The sequence below is a fragment of the Pseudopipra pipra genome, chromosome 3 (genome assembly GCF_036250125.1).
Source record: "Pseudopipra pipra isolate bDixPip1 chromosome 3, bDixPip1.hap1, whole genome shotgun sequence".
NCBI lineage: Eukaryota > Metazoa > Chordata > Aves > Passeriformes > Pipridae > Pseudopipra > Pseudopipra pipra.
This window is the reverse complement of record NC_087551.1, coordinates 115,120,107-115,132,356: the sequence shown is the minus strand read 5'-3', so window position 1 is coordinate 115,132,356 and position 12,250 is coordinate 115,120,107. Positions and strand designations below refer to the sequence as shown.

At 46.7% G+C, this 12,250-nt stretch overlaps 1 protein-coding gene across 10 annotated transcripts in view; it reads left to right on the top strand.

Moving 5' to 3' along the window:
* The first annotated feature begins 2 nt into the window (after nucleotides 1-2).
* HMBOX1 (homeobox containing 1) overlaps nucleotides 3-12,250 on the top strand; it is a 123,385-nt gene continuing 111,137 nt past the window's right edge. For 4 of the 10 annotated variants that reach the window (XM_064651206.1, XM_064651205.1, XM_064651204.1 and 1 more), the window contains exon 1: nucleotides 3-328. The gene's annotated coding sequence lies outside the window, so the exon portion shown is untranslated. The remainder of the gene's footprint in view (nucleotides 329-12,250) is intronic. The other 6 variants (XM_064651212.1, XM_064651209.1, XM_064651211.1 and 3 more) reach the window with 2 other exon arrangements.

Genomic DNA, 12,250 nt, shown 5'->3' with positions numbered 1-12,250 from the left:
ATGTTGATATCAACATGGCGCTTGTCAGACAGACAAAGACAGTCGGTCTGGTGTGATTGAGCCAAAAAAAAAAAAAAACAACCCCAGGAAAAAAAAAAAGAGAGGGAGCGGGCTAGGAGGAGGGAGCGGCAGGAGGAGCGCCGGGCGGGGAGGGGGCCGTGTCCTCGGGGGGGGGGGGGCGGGGGGCCGAGGGATTTCCTCCCCCCTATTGTTCTCGCCCCTCAGCGCCCCCCGTTAATCCCCCCTCAATCTGGGGCGGGGGCGGGCGGGGGGACCCCCCCAGTCCCGCCGGTCCATGGTGAGGCGGCGGCGCCGGCAGCACCCAGAGGTGAGTGTGGACGGGGGGAGATGAGGGGGGGGAGCGGCGGTGGCGAGGGGAGGGGGCGGGCGGGTGGGTGGGCTGGAGGGAGGGAGGGAGGGCAGCGGGAAGGGGTCCCCCCTCCCCGGCACCGCCGGGAGTCGCGCCGAGCCGGAGAGCGGGATGTGCGTGAGGGGGGCACCCGGGGGCGGCCGCGGGTGGGCAGGGGCAGCCCCTCAGCTCGGGCGGCGGAGTTGGAGCCGCGGCTTTGGGGGGCTCCGCGGAGAAGGAGGAAGGAGAAGGGTGTCCCCGGGAAGCTGCTGCGGGAGGGCAGGGCAGCTTTGGGGGTTCGCCGTTCCTGCCGCTTATTTATTTATTCGGATTCCTCCCATCTCCTCCTGGGTGTGGGGGGCACGGGGCGGCGGCGGCCGAGCCCTCCCAGCCTGGGTGGGTGCCGGGGCTTGGGGGGTGGCCGGGGGTTTGTTCGCCGCGGAGTTTGGGGCCGGGCTGGTGCGACCCCCGGCGCTCCCCGTGCCCGGGACCCCCGGGGGCGGCAGGGGAAGGAGGGAGAGGCTCCGACCCTGCGGGGATGGAACCCTGGCTGGGGGCGTGCGAAGGCTCGGGGGGCTCCTTTTGGGAGTTTTGTGGAGGTGGATGGACGAGGGGTCGGGGCTGCCCCAAACCCCGCTGGTTGCGGGATCTGTTGCAGCTCCCGAGGCTTTGGGGAGGGTTTTCGGGGAGGGCGAAGGCGTGAACCCGAAAAGGGTGTCTGGTTGCTGGAGAGTTTTAACGGGGGGACGGGTTGGAGGGGGGGAGGAGGAGGACCCGGAGGGAAGTCATTCCCAAAATGTGCGAGGAGAGCTTGGGTGGGGTGTCAGACGCTTGTTTATTTTGCACTCCTTGGGAAGAGGTGAGGGGGGGTAGTGGTAAAATGCTTTTGTAGCCGTGCCTGGGATCTTTTTTTTTGGGGGGGGGGGGGGGGGAGAGAGAGGCAGAACAGTGTGTTTGACCGCAGGTCGGGGGAAGCGGCTGGGGATTCTGCTGGAAGTGTTTTCCTCTGCTCCGGGGTTAAAACTAAACAAGAGCCGAGCGTATTTAGGTGCAGAACACACACCCGAGCCAGACCCCGCCGAGTTCTTCGACCTCAGTTTTGTCCGATGGGTTCTTTTTTTCCCGGTTGTTAGAGCGTTTCTTGGTATGTTTGCAAAGCACTTCTTCGGAAGCATTTCGTTCTTTGCGATAGGTCTGGAAAAGCCTTGCTTGCATGTGCTGGTTTTTTTCCCCAGTTCCTTCGTGCTGGGGACAAAAAAAATGCTATTTTTGGGGGTGGGGAAGGAAGAAGGAAGAGGAAATGAAGGTTTAAGCATGTTTGTGGAGTCAGGTCTCTCTCAATTTGTTCTGCTCAAGTAACAGCTGGGAGTGTGACTCGGTGGCTTTTAAGTGCAGAACGTTTATGAACAAAAACTGCGAGGATTTAAACTTTATAGGGAGGAAAGTGTTAAACTGATGGGAGGGCACGCGTTTGCGAGAGCGGATCTCAGAGACACTACCTACGTGCCCCTGCTTCAAACTAGTGGGGATGGAGGGGGAAAAAAAAAGAAAACCGGTGGGGAAAAAACCCCAAAACAACAACCCTACAATTTGCATGAATGATGCCACGTAAAATACCGGAGCGAGGAATTGTGCTCTGCAGACGAAAGCCTGAAGTCCCGTGATATGACTCGCTCATTTCTGCAGGGCTCATCAGGTACAGGCTCTGCTTCCTTCCTGGGATGGTGCAGCTGGCATTTGATTTCCTCCATGGATGGGAGAGGAGGAGTCCTGGGCAGGTTTTTTTCCCCGAGATGATTGCATTTTCCTTGGCCTTGCTGTACCCGGCCTCATTAGTAGGAGCTGCATCTATATTTATTTACCATTATACCGTGTCCCTTGGGAAGTGGGGTGTAGTTTGGAGTAGGTATATATGGATTTATCACTCCTAACGTGTTTTTTTTTCCCCTCCTGTCGTGGTAGGACCAAATCCGTCAACAGCGGAGAACAAACTTAATTTATTTCTGCGTTTTGCATCTCCCTTTTTGCCATTTCTCTCCCAAGAAAATATCTCAGACAGGAGATGCAGACAGGGGAGAAGGAAGGAAGGGATGGAAAATGTTCTCTGTGCAGGGATGTGTTTGTTGTCTGCATGTCCTGGGAGCAGCGGGCTCGGAAAGGGCAGGGTTTGATTCTGCAGGTGAAAACAGGGGTTTGGGAGAGCTCTTTTCCCCCTTTTTGTGAGGATGATTCTTCACCCCCACGACGGCCACAACTTTTTGTGTCTGGTTGACAGAATTACCCAACGAGCCTGGGCATGAGGCTGGGAAGGAGGAAACTCGAGTTTCACTCAGCCTGGGCTTCCTCCCCTTCTCACCAGAACCAGGCATCAGCGTTTTTCCTCCTGTGTCATCCCACTGTTGGGAGCAGGTCTAGACGACATTGTGGTGTGCAGGCTGCCAGCTGGGCTCCAGGAATGCTCTCCTAGGTGAAACAGCAGGATTTTTAGGGAGGGGTAAGGAAACCTGGAAGAAAACCCCGCGTGGATGAGGCCTGGTTATCTCCAGAACTGCTTTGCTGAGCAGTCTCAAGTGGTTCCTTTCATTTGTTGACCTTTCTAGACAACGTGCATCTCTCTAGAATTGTGATTCTGATCATTCCATGGAATCTGTGCCCGGTGTCAGCTGCAGAAAGCTTATTTTTAAGGCAGTTTCAGTGTGAGTCTTACTGGTCTCTTTTAAAAGGATATTAAAAGTTCAAGGCTGTCCAGTGTTTTGAAAATTAAATTATTGTGAAGTGTTTACTTTATAGTGATAATCCCTAAGTTCATGGGAGTGTTTGGTATGTTTTCTCATCGCTGTCTGGAGCTGGGAAAACAGTGGGGTTCTGACATTCACTTTTAAAGCTAATTTAATTTTTAATAAAATGAATTTTTAATGAGCATGACTGTCAGGAATTGTTCTGTCCTTAACTTCTGGGACTGCTCTTTTTTTTTTTTGTTGTGTGTCAGTGGGGCAGTGGTGAAATTTGGGTCTTTGGGCGGGGAACTGGAAGAATTAATGAAACTGAGCCACGAGAAAGGAGGAGGCTGTGCTGTCCCTTTCACCAAGGGATCTCTGAAGATGTTTGGTTTAATGTGCTAGAAAATCAATCAATTTTCATGGACCAACAGCTCATTTTAATCTAAAGAAAGCAGCTTGAGCTTCACAGTGATTTCTGTGCAGAGCTTTTAGGGACATTGCGGAACGACACGTTACAGTGTTGGGATTCTGTGGCAAATATTTTTCATCTTCTTCAAAGTTTAGGATTTGAAATCAAAATGCTGTCAGGTTAGGAATTTTACTGCAGAAAAAAGATGCCTTTGTTCCTCCTGTCGATAACTTTGTGCAGCTCTGACAGTTCTGAAGTCCCTGAAGTTGATTCCGTGTTATACTGATTTTAGCGGAGCAGGGATTGGATTTTGCATCCACGTCCTTGTGGGATTGAGCTTTAATTATACCTGTGCTGATAACTTGATCTTGTGGGTTATCAATGCAGTGAGACTGATACTGTGATTACAGTGGGATTTTTGGGAGGTAAGGAGGGGAATTTGATTTTTTGGGGCGTCTAACTCATATCTCTAAAGCTGGTTTCATACATAAGGTTAGTAATAAAGTAATAAACTGTGTTCATCATTCTAATATTCCCATATTGAGTAAAGCTCCCTTCTGACTCCTGTTAAATGAGGATGGCTGGGGAGCAAAGTGTAGGAAGAGTTTGTATGTGAGCACTCAGTCATGCAAACGGGCGTGTGGAGGCTGTGAATGCAATTCCCAGTGTTAATGCTAAAGATAAGTGTTTTGACAAATGCTTTTAATTTGGGGAACAATGCAAGCAGGAATGACAGGATATGAAAGGAAAGTGTTATTTTTCATCTGGCAGGTGGCAAACCAAGGTGTAGAGGGATTAACTTGCCCAGGCTCCTGCCCGGAGTCAGCGGCACAACTCGTAATCAGTCTCTGATCTCAGGGGTTTGCCAGGGCTTAAATCAGGGTTTTTCTTCCTCCTCTCATTAATTGGCCAACTTTCCCATTTTGCAAATAACATCTAGAGATTATTTCTCTTTCCTCCAGTTTCAAACTTTAGAGCCTGGAGGTTTTTTTTTTTGTTGTTGTTTGTTTGGGGTTTTTTTGGTTTTTTTTTTTTTCATTTTCACTGAAGCCCTGAAAACACAAGGTTGGAGAACTTGATCTGAGCAGCACCTCCCTGACATATGACACTATCTCGAAACAGCCCCCTGACAAGTGAACCCTCTCATTGAAATCATGTGAGGAATTTTATTACTCAACTCTGAAGATCTTGTGGAGGAAAGGAGGTTGCAAACTATTAACTCCGTGGTCTTCGTTGCAGGCTGGCAGATAAAATGTTCTGATGTGTTGGGGCAGTCATGTGGTTCCACAGCGAGGAGCAGTTGCTGACCAACTGAAAATTTCCTCTTGTCACTCTGAGAAACACGTTTATTTTTGTGTTGTGCCTGCTAAAAAAAGAGATATATTCACTTGAAATCTGGTCTTTTTTTAAACATGCAAGTGGTCGATTCCCTTCCCCTCTTGACCGGGCGCTTGCACGGTGTTAGCCCGTGACCGTAAAAGCACGTGGGGAAGATTTTCTCATAGACAGCTTCAAATTTTAGTGGGTTTGGGGTGCTTCTGTTCTTTGCTGCTGCAGTTGGGTTTGCCAGGGGCTCCTTGTTGCTACAGGCTGAGCAAAGGGCTCGTGTCACAGTTGTGGAGCTGCTGCCGTGACAGTTACGGCGTCACAAAGCCAAACCTCGTCGGGAGCGATCGATTTATGGCCAGAACTCCTGTGCTGGCTGGTTGAATATGGGTCTGCTGGTTCTCAGTCCATCACTGTGGCAGAGCCACTGTCCTCCTTGGCTATTCCATGATAAAACAATGCTCTGTACCTTGGTTTGGAAGTGCTTGGCTGAGGTATTGGCGTTTTAGAAACAGAGAAACCGAGGCAGAAGGGCCAAGTGACTCACAGAGGCCACGAACTGAGTCAGTGGCAGTTGGACACAGATGTCCCTTCCCCATCCATTCCACTTTATGTTATATTGATATATATATATTAACTTTATCAGGAATTTATTGGCTGGTCACCTAATGTGCTCATTAAGAGTACCTAAGTCAATGAGATTTTTTTACAGTGATGGGAGGATTTCTCATGTTCCATTGACTTCTGTGGATTGACACTTCTCATCCTTAGTTATTCAGTTAATTTTTTTGCTTTTAAATCCATTATATCCCCCCCATCAGGTCAAAAGCACTATGGGGTAAACTTTCTCCCAAGACTGTAAGGGATGCCCCTCTCTTTCTTCTGCTTCATTTAATAGGATTTTTTCAGTGTTGGGCTTCAGATCTATCTCAGGAATGCACGTGCATGTTTATCATCTGTTTTGGTTCAGACACCAAAAGGTTGAACAATCACTGTTTCAACTTGCTTCAAGAATTCAAAAAAAAAGAAAAATCATCATCTCTAACTGGTTATTCTCCCTGTCTGTGTGCAGATTTCCCTTTCCCAGTTCTTAATCAAAGCTGCAGGCAGAGTCTGAAGTGAAAGTGTGCTCTTAAAACTGGGAACTGCTGCAGTGCTTCTGACAGAGTGTGCTCTGCTTTATCTTCCCTGTGCAGCCAACCAGGAGGTGTGGAAGGTCAGTTCACTTTTTCCTACAGAATTCCTCTCTAATGTTCACTTCATCATCTCCTCTTGGTTTCAGGGCAATTACCAGCCTGAAACTTCTTACCAGGCAGAGCCCTTGGTCAGGTTGTACCTGTGAATGCCCCTAAATCAGTTCTGTGATACCCCTGGAAAAGATCCAACTTCATGTGTACATCCATGGAATTCAGGCAGGTGGTGCTTCCAGTCTCTTTGTCCAATGGGTGGAGTGTTGCTGCTTGTGGAAGGGTTTCTTCCAGCCTGAGGAAACAAATTTTAACACCTGCTTCATGCATAGAGGTGGCATTTTTTTCGTTCTCCATATGTACAGTATGTTTATTTAGATTATATAAATTTATGAGAAACCCATTCATGAAAACCATGAGGTTTTAACCTGGGTGAAGGAAGGAATTTATAAGCCAGGTATAAAAAAATACATTAATTATGTTTGCCTGAATCTCACTTGGTCTGAGTTCCTGGTGTTGGTCTTCTCCTCACTTTTGAACTTAATATTCAAAACCCTTCTTTTCTTTCCACTTCCTTACAATTTTCAAATTCAGCAGTAGAATAACTGCCACTGAAACAATACTGTGGGCACTCTTTCAGTGGCCTTGTGAACAACCAGTTTTGTTCTCCTGATAAGCCCTTGTCCTATCAATTGGGAAGTGCAGCATATAGTCATTTCCTGCATTTCGAGCTGCCTGTTCCCTCCGAGCCCTGAACCAAGCACTGAATCTGCTTTTTGTTCTTCCCTGGGACTCTGATGGCAGCAAGCACTTAGTTAGTTCATCAAATACAAGAGCTGTTTCTGCTTGGGTGTTTATTCTGACCTTTATTTTGGACACTTTCTCTCTGCCATGATCAGATCCTCTGATCACAATGTCAGCTTTCACCAGAAACCTCTGTGTGATTTCCCTGCCAGGGTTTGGGGTGTGCAGCAGCTCTGACATGTAAGTGGTGCTCCAATGTTGGAAAGGGAAGTTCCTGGCAAGGGAATCTCATTTCTAGGCTCTGCCTTAGGTCTTCTGTCATGACCCAGGGCAAACTTCTTGACTTGCTGATGTCCCAGTGTGTAATATGAAAATAATCCTTTTCAGGGCTGTCGAGGTGCTTTCACATTCACAAAGTATGTGGAGATTCTTGGCTGGATAGCAGAGTATAATAAACACCAGGAGTATAAACACGAGTGTCAGATTGTGGTTGAGAACTAATTATTTAAGCTAATACTGATTTTTCCTGCCACAGCTGGGAGAGGTAAGTGGCTGATCAGAGTTTTCCCAAGTAAATTGTGTTCCACGTGCTTTCCAGGCATCGTAGTGGGTCATTCCCTGGCTGTTTGGATTTCATGGGAGCTCCATCTGTTTGATGGAGTGGTGCTGTTCAGTGATAAGTCTGAAAAAGAGGGAACTTGCTGAACTTGAAACTTATTCCTCCCTCTTTAATTTCCTGGTCCACAGAAGTCGAGTGATGTTAACATATTGGAGATTCATAAAATTTAAGGCGAGAACAGATAATTAAATTGCCTTCCCTGATACGTTTTATATGCTTTGTATCACAGGCCTTTAAATTTTAATCATTTACTCTGAAACTGAGACCAGTAAATGATGTTTGGCTAAAAACAATTTGAAAGCTTTCCAGCCCTGAAGTGTCCATCACTGGTAATTTCAGGCTCATCACTTCTCTTGGTAGTTATAAGTGGCTGATTTCTAATTTGAATTAGTCCAAGTTCTGCTGCTGGTTCTTGTTAGGATTTTCCTGACAAGATTAGAGCCCTTTAGTATCCAGGACTTTCTTGCCATGAAGGTACTTACACTCTGTAATCAAGTTACTTGATAGATAAGGGAAGAGAGTTGAGCTTTTAAGTCTCACTCTGAGGCATTTTCTCCAGCACTCAGATCATCCGGTGATTCTCCACGGCCTCCGTTTATTTTTAACATTGTGGAAACCAAAAAAGGGGCCTGTTCCGGCCTGGGCCTGATCCACACCAAATTCCGAGGTGCCTTTATAGCCCTTTTTTGCTGCACAGCCATTTCAGAGGTTCCAGGGAAATGCTGTTCCTGAGCCTCCCTGCTCCAGCACTGACATTCTTTACTTCAGCAGTTCCAGTCTGCATTTCTTAGATTATAAATTGGCCTTTGTATTCCGCCGGGTTTTGCTTCCCTGGGCTGACTCAAGGCAGGTATTCAGCCTCCTTTTTCCTGCCAGCCTTCCCTCCTGTTGTTCTACAGCCCTGGTGTCACTCACAGATTTTTATCTGCAGTGATAAAAACCTTGAGCTGCATCAGACCTTAAATTTAGTGACAACAACAAAAAAAAATAAAAAAAAAATGAGCATGATGCAATGCCAGGAAGTGGATGAAGAACTGGCTGACTGACTGAAACGAGGGTTTCCCCCAGAACCAGGGTACACTCTGTGCATGTACTTTCTCCTGTTCAACTACATTTGCAATCTCAGAGAACAAAGTTAGTCCTTTATCAAGACATTTGCCATTAGAACGTGCTGACTGGCACTGCTGCTGTCCTTGTTCTCCTAATTCTTCACTGGGAAAATCCGTGGTTTTTCTTTGCCTGTTCTCTGCCTGGGTGGATTTACAGCTTTGCAGATTTGCTCCATCCCCTTTCTGGGCGTTGGCAGGACATGAACATCCACCAGGCCTGGGGGGAAGGCCCTCCTCAGGTTTTAGGCTGATTTAAAATGTTTCCCTGCTAATGGATTTGCTGGAAATCATCTTTTATTCCTGGTGAATTTAGAAGGTTCCTCACATGACATGTTGCCCCAGTGTAACAGCAAACTGTTCCCAGTACTTTTAGTGGTTTTTCCTTCCACTAGAAAGTCACTGGGTCCTAAATTTTCTTACTCTTATTATATTTGGGTTTTATATCTTGAATCTTGCACTTTGCTTGCTAAGAGGAACATCCCAAGAGCTTTTGTTCCTGGATGTCTGCAGGTATAACATGGCAGTGCTTTTTGGGTGGCTGAGGTGGGTCTCCTGCCAGATTCCATGGAAGTGAAGACCTTCCCAACCTTTACAAGTGTCCACTTCTGAAGACACTTGTGAATTATCCTACAGTTCGTGGGCATTATTCTTGTAAATGGTGGTGTCACTCCTGTGTCACACTCCAGTAAATTCTGATTTATTCAGAGCACTGTGCCTCCTTGCTTTTTGTTGAAAATGCAGCTGCCTTCGCTCGCTGCCTTGTTCCCTTGAATTTCCCTTTTCCTGTCCCAAACTGATTTAGCTTTTACTCCCTGGGTGTTGCAGCTGTAATCAGCAGTGCACAGGAATGCCTTTTGCTGTAGGACAGGCAGTATTTTTGCCATGGCTTTTTAGGATCCCGGATAATATGGGATCAGGAAACCAAACCTCATTTAAATACCTACTGGCAGGAGGAAGCCAAGTGTGTTGTGTTTTAGGTTAGTTGTTTGGTTTTTTTTCCTGGTGGGTGTTTTTAAGGACTTACTCCCTTAGAAAGTCTCTGTTTTGAAACCTGCAAATTGCAGGCAGAGAGTATGTAAAGTTTGGGATGTGTGATTCCTTTGTGGCTGTCGAGCGGGAAGCCTGTTAAGGGCGATAGGCTTTGAGGAAAGGTTTGGAAAGGGGAAGAACTGGAAGAGGACGGGGGCACAGGATCTCTGGGGAAGGCACTGTGGAAGAAGTCGTGCCATTTGTGCTCCTGCAGTTTGAGGTGTGGAAGTTTTGAGTGATGGAGACCCAAACCTGTGCCATTTGTGCTCCTGCAGTTTGAGGTGTGGAAGTTTTGAGTGATGGAGACCCAAACCTGTGCAGTTTTGGTGGACGTGGATATTTCTTGCCATGGAAGCCTCAGAGCTCAGCCAGTGGCTCTCCTGCCTGCTGGCTAAGCCAGGATCTGATTTTTCTGTTCCTCTGCTGCCTTTTGCAGCAGTTGTTTATTGACTGAAATTGTTTCCATATGGCTGCAATGTAGAGCTTGATTACATTAAACGTGGCCCTTTCCTGTGGCATTGCAGTGTTATGGAAAATCCATCCCTCTCTCTCACCTTCCAACCTCCCTTTCCTCCATAAAACCTTGGGTTTGGAGCATGTAACCTCTTGAGGTATGATCTTCTTTCCCCTCTGAGGCTTCTAGACCTGGAAAACTGGGATTCAGATCTTTTTTGGGTCGTTGTGTTAGCTTGCTTAGGTGGATATAAATGACTCATAAAATAGTTAAAATGAAGATTAAAGTGGTTGGAAGTTGGGAGCATTACTGGATCTGGGGCTCCGGGGTGTTCAACAAGGAACATGTGGAGTCTTTGCTTCGGGACAGTCCATTTAGATTGTATTTGTTTACAATAATCAATTTAAATAAATACTGCTCCAGGAAGGTCTTAAAATTCCTGTACTTGGAGCTTTGGGATGCTACAGGGCCAGATTCCCTGCTTATCTGGAGCCTGGAGGCCATGTCTAGTTTGTGGGAAACAGATCTGTTTAGTGGCAAATGCAGCTGTATCTTTGATAAGAATAAAAGCTGATTGTTGGCTGAGTTAGCTGATAAACCCAGCAGTGAAGCATCTCTACCTTCTCTCTGTAATTACACCTAAACTCCAGTTCGTAACCTGAATTCGAAATTTGGCTTTTGCTAGAAATGTTTTCTGTTTCAGTAGGTTAAAATATATCAATACCTTTTTTTTTTTTTTAAGCCTGTAAATTTGCTGTAATGCCTCCCTTTCTTGTGGACTCCAGCAGAACCTGGGCAATGTATTTTTACTGCCAATATCTCAAATCAAGTCAAACCAGTGGAGTGGTGGTTGTCACTCTTGGCTGAGCACATGAAACCAGAAGCTGGTGAACTAGGAAACCTGTATTTTTTTTTTTGGACAGAAGAAGCCTCTTCTGCATATGCACAGAGAATATTTTCTTCATTTCTGTGTATCCAGATAGTTCATATCACAGACTATTTAATTCAAAACTGAGAAACCATTGGGGAGCCGTAAATGCCGAACTCCTTGTTTTCCTCCCCTAACATAAGGTGGAAAAAAAGAACAATGAGGGAAGAGATTCAGTAATACTGAAATCTTTCCGTGGAGGACACAGCAAGGTTCAGTTCATTTAATAAAGAGAATTCATTTGTTTTCACTAAAGCGTTTTAAAATGCAAACCATGTTTCCGTAACCCTTTTATGCGTCCTGCACCTATGATGTATCATTCAGGATTAATAAAACTGTAATACATAAAAGCTGGCATTTAAAAATTGTTTTCTAAACAGTCTGGCTAATAAGCCAGGGTGGAAACTGGAATGCAGGTAGGCTGCTCTTCGGGCCTTGGCCTGGCTTAGAGGGGGAAGCTCCAGGGTTTTTGGGGAATTTAATGGAAAATGAAAGCTTTGAGAGGAGAAATAAATATTCCTTGTAGTTTGGGGGTGTCCAACTAGTGAGCTGGCAGTGACCATGAGCCTGTGTGGCCATTCCTCTGCTTGTCCTTAAAGGATTTGGAGCTGCCCAGTGCTTGGAGCAAAGGCTGTGGGCACCTTTTCCCAGCTGGGATATCGTAAGGCTTAAAATTGTGCTCCGTGGAGCTGCCTCCCTTCAGCCCAGGGTGAATTTAAAACCTTTCCTTCTGCTTTGGGTTTCAAGGTGGCCATTTGTCCAGCATTTCCAACATCAGGAGGAATTTTTTTCATGGAAAGGGTTGTCAAGCTTTGGAAGGGGCTGCCCAGGGAGGGGGTGGAGTCCCCACCCCTGGAAGTGTCCAAGGAATGACTGGACGTGGCACTCAGTGCTCTGGGCTGGGTGACAAGGTGGGGATGGATCACAGGTTGGATTTGATGATCTTGGAGGTCTTTTCCAACCTTAATGATTCTGTGATTATGGTTTTTGTGGATCCCTTGATAGGTTGGTTGCACACATTGTGAGGATAGAACTTCTCCTGAAAGGCTGTGGGTCCTGCAGTGCAGGAGGATCCCTACAGATCCTGATTTATCTTGAACATCTGCCCACTCCCTGCTTTGCAAAACGCTGTGGGAAAGGTGGGCTGGAGAAACCTTAGTTTTCTTCTGTCCCTCACAAAACACCCTGGCTACGTGGGAGCAGAAATCAAGACAAGCACGTTCAGTTTTCAGTGTTGTCACTTCAGAGGAAGGGAGAGGAAAAGAGGAGTTGTGACCGTCACAGACATTCTGTTCTGCTGCTCACACATCAGAGCTGCTTTCTGCTTCTTTAGCTGGATGACCAGCTAAAACAAAAATGAAACTTCACCCCTTTGA